The sequence below is a fragment of the Vombatus ursinus genome, unplaced genomic scaffold, assembly GCF_900497805.2.
Source record: "Vombatus ursinus unplaced genomic scaffold, bare-nosed wombat genome assembly UNPS02000749.1, whole genome shotgun sequence".
NCBI classification, from domain to species: Eukaryota; Metazoa; Chordata; class Mammalia; order Diprotodontia; family Vombatidae; genus Vombatus; species Vombatus ursinus.
The window spans coordinates 4,006,681-4,019,815 of record NW_020940527.1 but is presented as its reverse complement, the minus strand read 5'-3'; positions in this window follow the sequence as shown (position 1 = coordinate 4,019,815).

Genomic DNA, 13,135 nt, shown 5'->3' with positions numbered 1-13,135 from the left:
GTGGGAAGGATAGAAGGCTGGACCTGGAGTGAAGAGTTACTGCTAGTTGTTTGCCTCTGGGCAAATCACCTCTCAACAACTTAGTTTTCTCATCTGTAAAATGAGGATAGTGAAAGGATCTCATAAGGTTGTTGTAAGGATCAAATGAGATAATATTTTATAGTGCTTTTCCCTTGTGCATCTTGTTCATTCCCATGCTGTCAATTATCACCTCTATCAACCTATTGTTCAAAAAACATTTATTAAGTGCCTACTATGTGCTAGGCAATATGATGAATGTAACAATTCTTATTTGTAAGAAACTAGTGGTGGAAATAATAAGGGCATATGCATTTCTATTAGAACTTAAACTTGCACTAAGACTTTTGGGACACCCTGTATAAGTATATACAGAATAAATATCAAGATAATTAATAACAAGTAGTTAAATACAACGTAGCTTGACTCTCAAACTTATAATCCAGCCTCACTTGAGGCTCACCTCCCTGAGCTCTATCTAGTCCCTCATCTCCTACCAATCCGTCAAACTGAACATATCCAATTCTCAACTCATTTTCTTGGTCCCTAAACCTGCTCCTTCCCTAACTTCTTTGTTTCTGTTTGTGGTTCCACATCTGAGGACCCAAGACCTCAGAGCCATCTCTGACTCTTCTTTCTTCCCAGAGCCCTATGTCCAACAGGCTGCTAAATCTTGTAGTGTCTACCACCATAATATGTCTTGCATCTGTCCTCTTTCCACTCAATAAGCTACTGCTGTAATTCAGACTCTAATCAGCTATCATTTAATATTTTAATTACTTCCCACCTTCTCTCCCTGTATCCAATCTCTCCTCGGGCATCCACCTTTCATGTAGCTAGTTAAATAATCTTTCTAGGGGGCAGCTAGGTGGCGCAGTGGATAGAGCACCGGCCCTGGAGTCAGGAGGACCTGAGTTCAAATCTGCCATCAAACACATAACACTTACTAGCTGTGTGACTCTGGGCAAGTCACTTAACCCCCAATTGCCTCCAAAAAAAAAAAATCTTTCTAAGACATATATCTGAGATTGTGTCATTTTCTTGTTCAGTATTATAAACTCAGCCTAGCATTTAAGGCATTCCATAATTCCATAATTCCATAATGTCATAACATGACCCTGATCTATCTTGCATGCCTTATTTCATGCTCCTCCTCTTTCTGTTCTTTCTGTTTCAGCAAAACTGAACTCAAGTTAGCCAGTCTTCCCTGTCTGTCCAACACGTGTGTGTGCGTGCGTGTGTGTGTGTGTGTGTGTGATCCCCTAAGCCTGGTCCTATTCCCTTTAGACTAATACTTTTTGAAAGGTATTTTTCTCTTCAAGGCCCAGTTCAGATGCTACCACCTCTATGAAGCTTTCCCTGCATTCTCCAGCTAAAAATGACTTCTCTATTCTTATATTTTTTTCAAATATTCTATCTGGATTTCTACTTTGCTTTTTTCACCTTGTATTATTCTCACTTATATAAATGTATACAAATTGGATTGCATTCCCATTGTAGTTCTTTGAGGGTAGGAACTGTATTATTTTTCATCTTTTCAGCCTTGGGATTTAGCACAGTGTCTTGCATATATTCCAATATATGAAATATCTCTGATTTTGTCAGGAAGGGGACTTTCAGCGTGTGGGAACTCCCTCTACCAATGCAGATTGAGTTAAGGCCTAGGGAATTGCCTGAAACCCATCACGCCACTAGGAAGTGTAAGAGTGGAATTTAGATGCCTGTCTTTCTGACTCAGATCCCACCACCCTCTATTTCACACTCTGCTGTGTAGCCCCTGGTGATTGTCTGCCAATTCCTTTAATAGATGTATGTCACCCCAATATGTCATGTACTAATCAAAAAGTCCTTTGGAATCAAAATAGCTTAGGAGAGTTGAGTTATCAGAAATTCAGGTCTTGAACAAATTTGATCGTACCTTTGGGTGAAAGGTTTTTAATTTTGTTTTGTTTTTGCTAATATTGTATTCCCAAACTTTTAAACCCTTTACCTAACGAGCTACAGGTGTCCCTGTGGAGTCTGGGAAATTTAAAGATAAATACTTCACAGAGTCCAGTCCAGGCCTTGACAACAGGCCCAATAAATTTGCAAAGCCAACCATGAGATGAGTCGTACTCTCTCTACTTTTCCTTCTGTCCTTCCTCCGCTCTTTCAACCAATTATAATGTTTAAAGATCTCAAAGTATAAATCCAAGAGCAGAAGAAATAACAGAAAACACCCTGCAGAATGATGGAAAAGGGAACCAGAGATTCTTAAGAATCTTATCATTTTTAGACTGTCTAAAATAATGAGTTTAGCTATCGTTATTCTAAATGTAAGATCTTTGTCCAACAATGGAAGAGCTGGACATACTGGTCACATATATAGTATCACTAGAAATGAAACCAAAAGACGTAAAATTGTTGCTGTAAAGGGAAGGAGCCTCACGGGCTCTCATCCAAGAGCTGAATGAAGAAGTTGGCGGTGTTGGTTTCATTGAGTACCCGAAGGCAACAAGAAACATAATTTTTATGAGCTATTAGGTCATCTGGCCTTGCAGTTTTCATGATGAGAGTATGGAAAAAGGCCTCTATGAAGATAACCATGGCTTAGACACCAAAATCTGTTGTAGAAGATAAAAAGTAGAGAAATTTTATGAAGAACTTTACAAGATTCCCCCAAATCTGAAAATTTTAAAGTGATACACTAGAAAAAAGCCCTGGACTTGTATCCAAGTTTGAATCTTGGTTTTGCCACTTACTACCTATGAGACTCACAGTTAGCCAATGACTCTAAACCTCAGTTTTCTTATTGGTAAAAATAAATCTGTAAAATTGAGGACAATAGTTACAACCTCATAGGGTTGTTAAGGATCAAGTGTGATATTGTATACACACCCTATTCTCACCAAGGGGATCCAGTTCTGGGTCCATGCAGACTGGCTTCAGTCCTTGGGAGAGCCTGGCCATGAAGGGAAGGGTCAAGCTTTTTCTTGCACTCTCTAGCTCATTATGTATCCACTCCCATGAAAATCTCTTAAATAAAGTCTAAGATATGGCTGATGTCCAAAGTCTCTCCAAAAGGTCCCTTTCAGAAAGGTACTCAATGTACAAAGTAGATAGGTTTAGAAAGCTATTTCCTCCACTTCAAAAGAAATGCTTAAGAACAAAAAGTTCACATGCATGCATTGACAAATACTTAAGACACAAAGCAGTGACCCATAACTCCTATTATACCCTCCCTGAAGGTTGATATTTATGTAAGCCCTGTTCCAAAGCCTATTGATATGGGACTCTCTCCTCACTGGTGGAGACGAAGGTCCTGTCCTGCACGAGGGGCCTGATGAATTAGTGAAAGGTAAGAGCTTCAGTCCTTGGCCAGTTCCCCTTTGAGGACTTATCATTCAGGTGTTCCTGGCAGAAGCTGAAAAGCTTCAAAAGAGAGAAAATGGAAGAGGCCAACCCTACTTCAGATTGCGGAAGGAAAAGACTCTGGGAAGACATGAAGGAAGCAGGCAATCCCCATCACATCTCCCTATTACTGACTTGCTACTCTGGAGACTTTGGAGAGTTTCCCTTCGGGTGAGATCCAGGACTTTCTCTCTTGGTTGAGTTGAGTTACATTGCTCCTAGTGGGAAAGCTCCTTCACTCTGGGTATATATACATGTACATATATGTATATAATATGTATACACGTATACACATACGTACATGTATATACATACACATATATACATATACACACATATATATGATACATATTTTCCCATGTGTACCGTCTCTGATTTCTATTTTGCTATGATTTGGATAAATGGGCTTCTTTGCTATTCTCTATGTATGTTTATTGTGGAATTAATAGTAGATGGGAAAGGGGTCAAGCATTGTCTAGGGAGCTTGGGGAGGTCTTCCTTCCCCCCAAAATGACAAAGCAATCAAGCATTAGCTCAAACTTGCTCATACTCCCTAGATAAACAATATTTAAGGAAGCAGATATACTTCTAGCCCTCCTGTACCTTATTCTCTGAGGAAAGCAGAGTGATGGCCTCTGGACCCAACTCCTGCTTCCCCTCCTGGCAGCAATGAAAGTCTTCTTTGGAGAAGGGTGGGGGGGATAAGAGGCTAGCAATGTGTATTCTGCCTCCTTTAGAACTACACACACACACACACAGATAGTGTCCTCACTACACACGGAGCCTCTATGCACATGTGGGGCCCACTCCTCTACTCATATCACTCACTGAAATTAAAACATCAAAACATGAAGTATTTGGGGGGGCATGCTGCTGAGCAGGGATTTCACTTTTACCACTGAGCTTCCCTGTCCAAGCCACTTACTCAAGGTCCGTATCTTCTAACAGGCCAGAGTGTGGCTCTTGCTTTCTGTCTCTTCATCTGTAGCATCATTCTGCTAGTGATCTTTTGCTTTCTACTAAGAAGTTGCATAGAGATCACCTCCTGCTGCCATGGCTAGCACCCAAACCCAGGAATTTCAGGGCTCCTTGACTTTAGAAGGCAGCTGCCACAGCTAGAGACTTCTCTCTCTCAGCAGAGATGTTTGGTGACCTCCACTCATTGAAAGAAACACAAAGCAGTAGAGGCAGCTATGGCGTTGAGATCTGGTCTCAGGCTCACTGGACAAGCATGTGAACTTGCAGCAAAGTATGAGTGAAGGCCTTCGCTGCTTGGAGGGATCCTGCCCACCCTCCTTGGTTGTTGAAGAGAAACCTAGAAGAGTTCCAACATTGATGGAAAGAAAGAGAACTCAAAGTGGATAGAGCACCGGCCCTGGAGTCAGGAGGACCTGAGTTCAAATCCGGCCTCAGACACACAACATTTACTAGCTATGTGACCCTGAGCAAGTCACTTAACCCCAATTGCCTCACCAAAAAAAAAGAAAAAAGAAAAAAGAAAAGAAAAAAAGAAAAAAGAAAAGAAAGAGCTCAAGAAGGTGTTTTCATTCCTGTTAAAGACAGCTGAGTGGGGGGCTCTTCTCAGCTCAGCGGCCAATCCTCTTTTACATTTGCTCCCCCTGCCTGGTGTCACAGGGACCAAAGGATTAATAAGGTATTGCTACATCATCCCAAAGTGTAAGCTCAGTGCTCAGCACTGAGCCAGAGCATGTCTCTTGGAAGTAGCCAAGGGCCTCGAGCCATCCTTATTATACATGTTCCATGGAATGGAAGAAGCCGCAGAAGAGTAGATCACAGGGCTCTCCTGATCACCCACTATATATGTAAACTAACTTTTGAGCCATAAAGTGTTATATAAATCCTAGTTGTTATTCAGGCAGCCAGGTGGTGCAGTATATAGAGCACGGGCCCTGGAGTCAGGAAGACTCATATTCATGAGTTCAAATCTGATCTCAGATACTTACTAGCTGTGTGACCCTGGGCAAGTCACTTAACACCATTTCCTCATCTGTAAAATGAGCTGGAGAAGGAAATGACAAGCCACTTCAGTATCTTTGTCAAGAAAACCCCAAATGGAGTCACAGAAAGTTGGACATGACTGAAACAACTGAACAACAACTATAGTCGTTGTTCAAACTTCCTAGGATATAACAGTTGCCTTTGAAGCCTCAATCAGATGAGGAGACACTGAAAACAACCACAAAATCGCCAAAGAGACGCTGATTCTAAAACATGGAAAAGGGAAAAAAGCAAAGACATTTGACTGATTATCACCATGCCCTGTAGGAGCTTAGTGAATGGAACGTTACCACAACAAGGAAGCTACAAGAGCCCAGAAGCTGTCGTAGGCTGGGAACACTTGAGCCTCTTGTCAAGCACAGTCATGGGACCCAGAGGTAACATCAGTTGAAAGTACAAACTCATTTGTGAAGCATCATGGAGAAGGATGTTGGAGGACACAAGCCTCAGAAAACAATGAAAAACAACAGAAAGAGTGAGAAACCTGCGGAAAGATTGTAATGAACCCCAAATTTGACACAGAAGAAACTAAGAGAATAACAAATAGATGGAGAATGGAACAGATTTGCCAGTGTTACTACTCTTACTACCAATGACAATGGAACTGTTGAACCGCAGTTGAATTCTACCATCTAAGTACCTAAAGTGCTACTTGAGCTAAGTGTAAATGACATTTAAGAAGAGAAAGTTAGGAAGAGTAACTGGATTAGATTAAGTACAAACAGAAGAAATCTAGGACAGAGCCAATATAATTTTGAAGGTATTCAGGGATCAACTTTCAGTATATCTCAAAGAAAGGAAGGGAAAATGCCAAACATTTGGAAAAGCAAACTGAACAGTGTGAGTGTACAAAATCAATCAATCAATCAAGAAGACATCAGAAGCTACTACCCCACAGGCCCACCTCTTCACCTCTATGAAATTTTATGAAAATGTCCTACACATACATAGAGGGTATTCTTGATGAAAATATGAGAAGGGAAAAAGATAATTTTCCACAGCAGACAGGATAGGTGGGGCTGTGGGTGTTTGAGTTCAGATCTGACCTCAAGATGTTTACTATTTGTGTGACCTTGGGTAAGTCACTTAATCTCTCAGTTTCCTCATCGGTAAAATGAGGATAATAATAACACCTACCTCCCAGGGTTGGTGTGAGGATCAAATAAGATGACAAATGTAAAGTGTTTAGCACAGTGCCTAGCAATGTGCTATATAAATGTTACGATTATTATTATTCACCTTTGGGATCCAATGTCACTAACAAAATACTGGCCTAGCAATCCACAGAAGAACCAGATAGAGGAAGAATACGTATTGTCCACACTATTTCATTCAGATGAAATTTTCATTCCATCTGAATGAAATAGTCCAAATTGCCCATTGAACCATTCCATCAGTACATGTATCTCAAAGAGGTACAGCTAATGGACCCATTAATTAATATTAAGAAGAGAGTGGCCTGGGTTAGTGTATAGCATTTTCAGTGATCCCAAATTGCTCCAAAATGCTCTTTTTAATATTTAACCAATATTCTTCTAGTGATGTTATATTCCTCTGAATCACTGCGCACTATGATCTCCAAAGAAGCAAAATTGTGAATGACTTTTGAGGCTTTTATGTCCCATATGGTATTGATTATCAAGGAATCATTAAATAAAGTCATCTCTATGGTGACATCTAGCAAAGGGTAATAGATGTTCAGTGGACAATAACTTTATTATATGAGGTAGAGTAGTGAGGAAAACATTGTAGATTTTTCATAAGAAAACCGGGGTTTGCCATCTTGGGGAGGGGGGTGAAGAGGGAGGGGGAAAAATTTAAAACTCGAAAGCCTATGGAAGTGATTGTCAAAAAATAAAAATTAATTAATTAATTAATTGAAAAAAAGGAAAACCAGGGTTCAAATCCCATATCTCTACCAATTTTTGACTTGCATAAACTTGGACAATTCATTTACCTTCTCTGACCTTCAGTTTCCTTATTGATACAATGAGTGGGCTGCACTAATGCAGGTGTTCTTAACCTCAGATTCATAGACTTCCAACAGGTCCATGGATAGATTTGTGGGGGTTGTCTGTAAACTTGAGTGGAAAAAACTACATCATTATTTCAATATAATTGATTTGCTTTGTAATCTTATCCAGGGGTGGGGAACCTGTAATCTTGAGGCCACACTTGAGGACCCAGAAGGCCACATGTGGCTTCAAAGTCGCAGGTTCCCCACCTCTGTCTTATACATTCTATTTTATGCATTTAAAAATATTGTGCTGAGAAAAAGTCCATAGGCTTTACTAGATTGCCAAAGGAGTCTATGACATTAAAAAAATATTGAGAGCCCCTAGATTAGATGGTCTTTGACGTCCTTTCTGGATTTAAACCCATGATCAACAATGGCTTGTTTGCAGGAGGGGGCAAAAGAAATATCATCAAGGAAATGCATGATTGGAAGAGGAGGTGGACATCTGGTAGAGTTGTGGCTAGCACGTTGGACTTGGAGTCAGGAAGGCCTGGATTCAAATCCTACCCCTGAAACTTATTAGCTATGTGACCCTGGGCAAGTCACTTAGCTTTTTGTGCCTTAGTAACCTCATCTATAAAAGGAAAGAGTTGGACTCCATGGTCTGTAAGATCCCTACCAGCTCTAAATCAATGACTTTATGTTCATAGAGCAAGAGTAGAGAAAGACATATGGGCAGCTTGCGTGCTTTACTACTACCTACAACATATTAAAAACAAAGTAAAACAAAACCTCAGAGAAGGCCTCCAAAGCATGGGAGTGGGGCTTGTGCAGGGGATTTATGAGAAAATTTGGATGAAGATCCCAGAGGGTGAGGTGTGAATGAAGCGCAATTTGCATTGTAAGAAGGAATATTCACACCTAGCGGCAGAGAGTATTCACACTGAAGGTGGGCTGTGCTCATGCTGTTGAAATCCAGTGGAAATGGGGCTTTGTCCTTCAGGGGGACTCAAAATGAGCTCCAGGCTGCAGAATCTGAGCCCAGCCTTCAAATGATAGGATGCAAAAGGAATGATACGCTTAAAAATAGCAAATAGCAGAGAAAGGAAAGAGAATAACTTTTATAGACCTTTAATCCCACAGGCTTCTGGTCCTATTATTTCTGTCACAGTATGACTAGTGACTGTACTGTATATGGAATAAAACCAGAACATGTAGAGAGATGTTACAAGCACCAAGCCATTTGTTTAACTGTTAAAGTACTTTGTTGCTGTTACACTATAAAGTAATAAAACATTAGCACCCTTTGTAAAATAAGCCTTAAATACAGAGCTCCAGGTGATCCATGCAGAAAGTTATGGTCATAAAATGTTAAAGCTAGAAACCTCAGATTAAGCTAGGCTACACTTCCTCCCTCCCTCTTTTTTCATCCTTCCTTCTTTCTCTCCCTTCCTTCCTTCTTTCCTCCTTCTTCTCTCTTTATTCCTTCCTCCCTCTCTCCCTCCTTTCTTTCTTTTTCTCTTTCCTGTTTTCTTTCTCTTCCTTCCTTCCTTCCTTCCTTCCTCCCTTCCTCTCTCTCTCTCTCTCTCTCTCTCTCTCTCTCTCTCTCTCTCTTTCTCTCTCTCTTATCTAGTCCAGAAGTACAGTGGCCACTCACAGGCCTGTTCTCACTGCTGACTGGCGTGGAACCTTTGACTCACTTCATTTCTAACATAGGCCAGTTAGCCCCTTCCTTGGGTATGCACGTCCCCATGCTGCTGAGGAGGATGGCTTACTCTACTGGTGCCAGACTTTATACAGACACCCAATTGGCTTGAATCCTACTGCTATTTAGAACTTCTGAATTCAAGTCATCCACCAGCCTCAGCTTCCCTAGTAGTAAGGATCATAAGCATATACCACCACTACCAGCATGTTACTCTTTCCATTTATATTATTGTATTCATTGTGTATATAATTTTCCTGTTTCTGCTTACTTCACTTTGCATCAGTACATACATGTCTTTCCATGGAATTCAAATTCCATCACAGTCCAAAGGCTATGGCTAGAGGACAAAGATCAAATATGTCTCAAAGGAAAACAGAAAATTTATGAAATAACAAAGTCATGAATGGCTTGTGTATGTTAGAGTATTGTTGGTACAGTATAGTTAACTTTTAATTGTTCAAGAGGTTATTATTCATGGCTGGTAGACTATTTTCTTCACTTTCCCTCTTCTAACTCTTTTTTAATGTCTCTTTTCTGGACATTTAAAAATAGGACTCATTAGTATTTTCATCAGACCAGGAACAGGAAGAAAAATCAAAACAATGAATCAGTTTTACTACTTGTTAACAATTTTGGTTTAAAAATGTTTTAAGGAGTCATGAACTACAATTATAGTTAACTTTTAATTATCTGCAAATGGATTAAATTTTCTATTGCTCACCTAAGGACTTCATTAATGCTAAAATTTCTACAAATAATAGGTACAGAAGGACCATTTTTATATGATAAAAGTATTTCTATAAAACCAAAAGCTACTATTATTTATAACAGGAAAACATTAGAAGTATTTGCGGTGAATACAGGAGTAAAGTAAGGATGTCCCCTTTCCCTATTGTTAGTTAACTTATTTGTAAAAATGCTGGTGATAGTAATAAGGCAAAAGAAAGAAATTAAGGGCATAAATATAGGTAAAGAAGAGACAAAAAAAATTATCCCTATTTGGTGATGGCATGTTTACTTTAAAACTAGCAATCAGCTGACAATCAGCAAAGAAATCAAAAGAAATAATAGCTTCAATGGAGTAGCAGGATACAAAATAAGTCCACCAAAGTTCACAACATTTCTATGTAGAAATAACAAAACACAGAAGGAAATATTGCTCTCCAGAATGCTTGGATCAGTTCATAAGTCCAACAACAGTGCATTAGTATCCCAATATTCCCACATCCCCTTCAATATTTATCATTTTCCTTCTCTGTCATATTAGCCAACATGATAGGTATGAGTTGTTTTATTTGCATTTCTCTAATCAGTAGTGATTTAGAGCATTTTTTCATGACTATACATAGCTTTGACCACACATAGCTTCATGACTATACATAGCATCTGAAAACTGACTATTTATATCCTTTGACCATGTATCATTTGGGGAAAAAATAGAAGTAAATAATAATTGAACTCAATATGCTACAAACCTCAGAATATAAATTACTTCAGGAAAAACTACCTATTTAACAAGAACTTGTGGGGAAACTGGAAAGTAGTTTGGCAGAAAATAGATTTGAACAACTTGTACCAGATACTACAACATATATGATCTAAAGTTTGGGCCACATCATTTAAAAAAAGAAGAGAATCTGATCAAATACCTTTCATGGTCTTAAAATGATCAACCAAATATGATGTATAGCAGAACACAAAAGATAAAATAGATAATTTTGATGACATGAAGTTTGCAAAAAGAAAACATCTTCACCTAGGATGAAAAGTAAAGCTGTTAATAGAAGGAAAAATCCTTTGCCTCAAATGTATCTGATAAGGTCTGCTATCCAAGCCATAGATGGCGCTTATACAAATATATAAAGCCAACAACAATTCCCCAATGGGTAAGTGGTCAAAAGATATGACCAGACAGTTCTTGAAAGAAGAATTTCAAACTATTAACAACCATTTGAATTATTGATTTGAATGACTAAAAATAAGAGTGCAAATCAAAACAACCCCAGGGTTTTACCTCACAACCAGCAATTTGGCAAATTTGATGAAATATGAGGATAGTCAATGTGGGAAATTTTGTGGAACAAAAGCCCATCGAATACATTATTGTTAGAGCCTTGAACTGATTCAATCATTCCTGAAAGAAATTTGGAATTATATTTTAAAAAATTAGGAAAGTAAAATGTCCATCCCTTTGTTCCAGAGATCTCTCTGCTAGGCATATACCCTAAGGAGTTCAAAGACAGAAAGAAAGGTCTTAGATGCACCAGCATATTCAGAGTTCATTGTTTGGGGAATGGCTAAACAAATTGTGGATATGAGAATGGAATGAAAGATTATTGTACCATAAAAATGGAATATGAGTGATTAAAAGAAACATGGGTAGGCTTTTTTTTTTACATAGGGTAAAATAAACTGAACCAGGAAAACAATATACACCATGATTACAACAATGTAAATGAGAAGAATAAAAAACCTGGCACTGTCTAATTAAAATGACCAAGCTTGGCCCCAGAGAAAAGATTAAAAAATACACCTACCTCATTGATTTATAGAAGTGGGGGAGTAAGGGTGTGGAATATTGTAAATACTATCAGACTTGGTTGATATATTGCCTAGTTTTCCTAAACTACTTTTTTCCCTCTTCTGTTTTATTCCTTGTTCCAAAGAGTATCTCACTGGATAATGGAAAGGGGAGAGATCTAAATGGAAAAGTGATGTAAAAACAAAAGCTACAAAAAATAGAAAAAAATTAATGAGAAGATGGGGAAAATGACCTCTAAGGTTACCTCCAGCTTTAAATCCATATGATCTACTCTGCTATAGTAGACTAAAGAGGGGTGATAGACCCTGCCCTGGAAAGTGGGTTGAAGATGGGAAATAATTGAAATTTATTTTTTGATATAGTGGCTGATTTTTTTATATATATTGATGCTTCTTGTTTTTTCCTATGTTTTTCTAATCTATTTGAATTATTGTATTAACTGTTGAATGATAGAAAAAGCATTTATTAAGGGCTTACTATGTCCAAAGATCAGTGTGAAGCAAAATAGTCCTTCCTCTAAAGGAATTCATATTCTAATAGAGGAAGATGACATATTATAGGAGATTTTAGCTTCAAGATTGGATGGAAGGGTTCAGTGCTCTGCAGGGTACAACAAGAGAGATGGCACTACATTTTCTTTAACGTCATTTCCCCCTTTTTATGTCCCTGGGGTAATTTATTTCATCACTTATGCTTTCTTTGGTTGCTTTATTTATTAACTTTTCTTGTATTTCTGTTGGTGGGGACTGGGCTATAAAGCAAATAATCTATTCAGCCCAGTTTTCTTTGTAAGATTGCTTCCATTCTCTTTCTGTTTCTCTCCTCTTTCTTTCTTTCTTTCTTTTTCTTTTTTTTTGCATTGATGATTAGGCTTAGGTTTGTACAGTATATCATTTTGAGTCTCATCTTGAGCTCCTTTGTCCTTCAGAGCACACACCATTCCCTTCTGTAGTTTTTAATGGGTGCAGAATTGTCTTATATATTATTCAAATATTCTTTCCTTTATATTTGAAGGTCTTTCTCCTGGTCCCTTGGAGAATCGGTTGTCACTAGAATCATTAAATTTAATCACTGTGTGTTTTGGGGCTTTTAGGATAGAGTTTTTATTTTTTTGGATTGGCACTTTGCTTCGTAGGTATAAAAGTTCTAGGCAGTTTTCGTGTACTATTTCTTACATTATGGTGTTCAGGTTTTTTTAATTACTGCGTTCTTCTGAGAGACCTACAATCTTTAGGTTGTGTCTATGCTTGCTGTCTTTGAGATGGATAGGTTTTGCTTGTATAGAGATGGTGTATTTTTTTTTAACATTATTGATTTTGCTCCTTTATTTCCAGATTATCCTTCACATCAGTATATTTATCGTCTTACTCAGCCTTTCCAGAACTGGTGGGGGAGGGGGTGCTGGTGAGAGTTTGGAGATTAGGGATTAACCTTTTCTGCTGTCAGTTCATCAAATTGTTATCTCTTTATGGATATTAGTGTCTTAGACCATGGAAGAGAG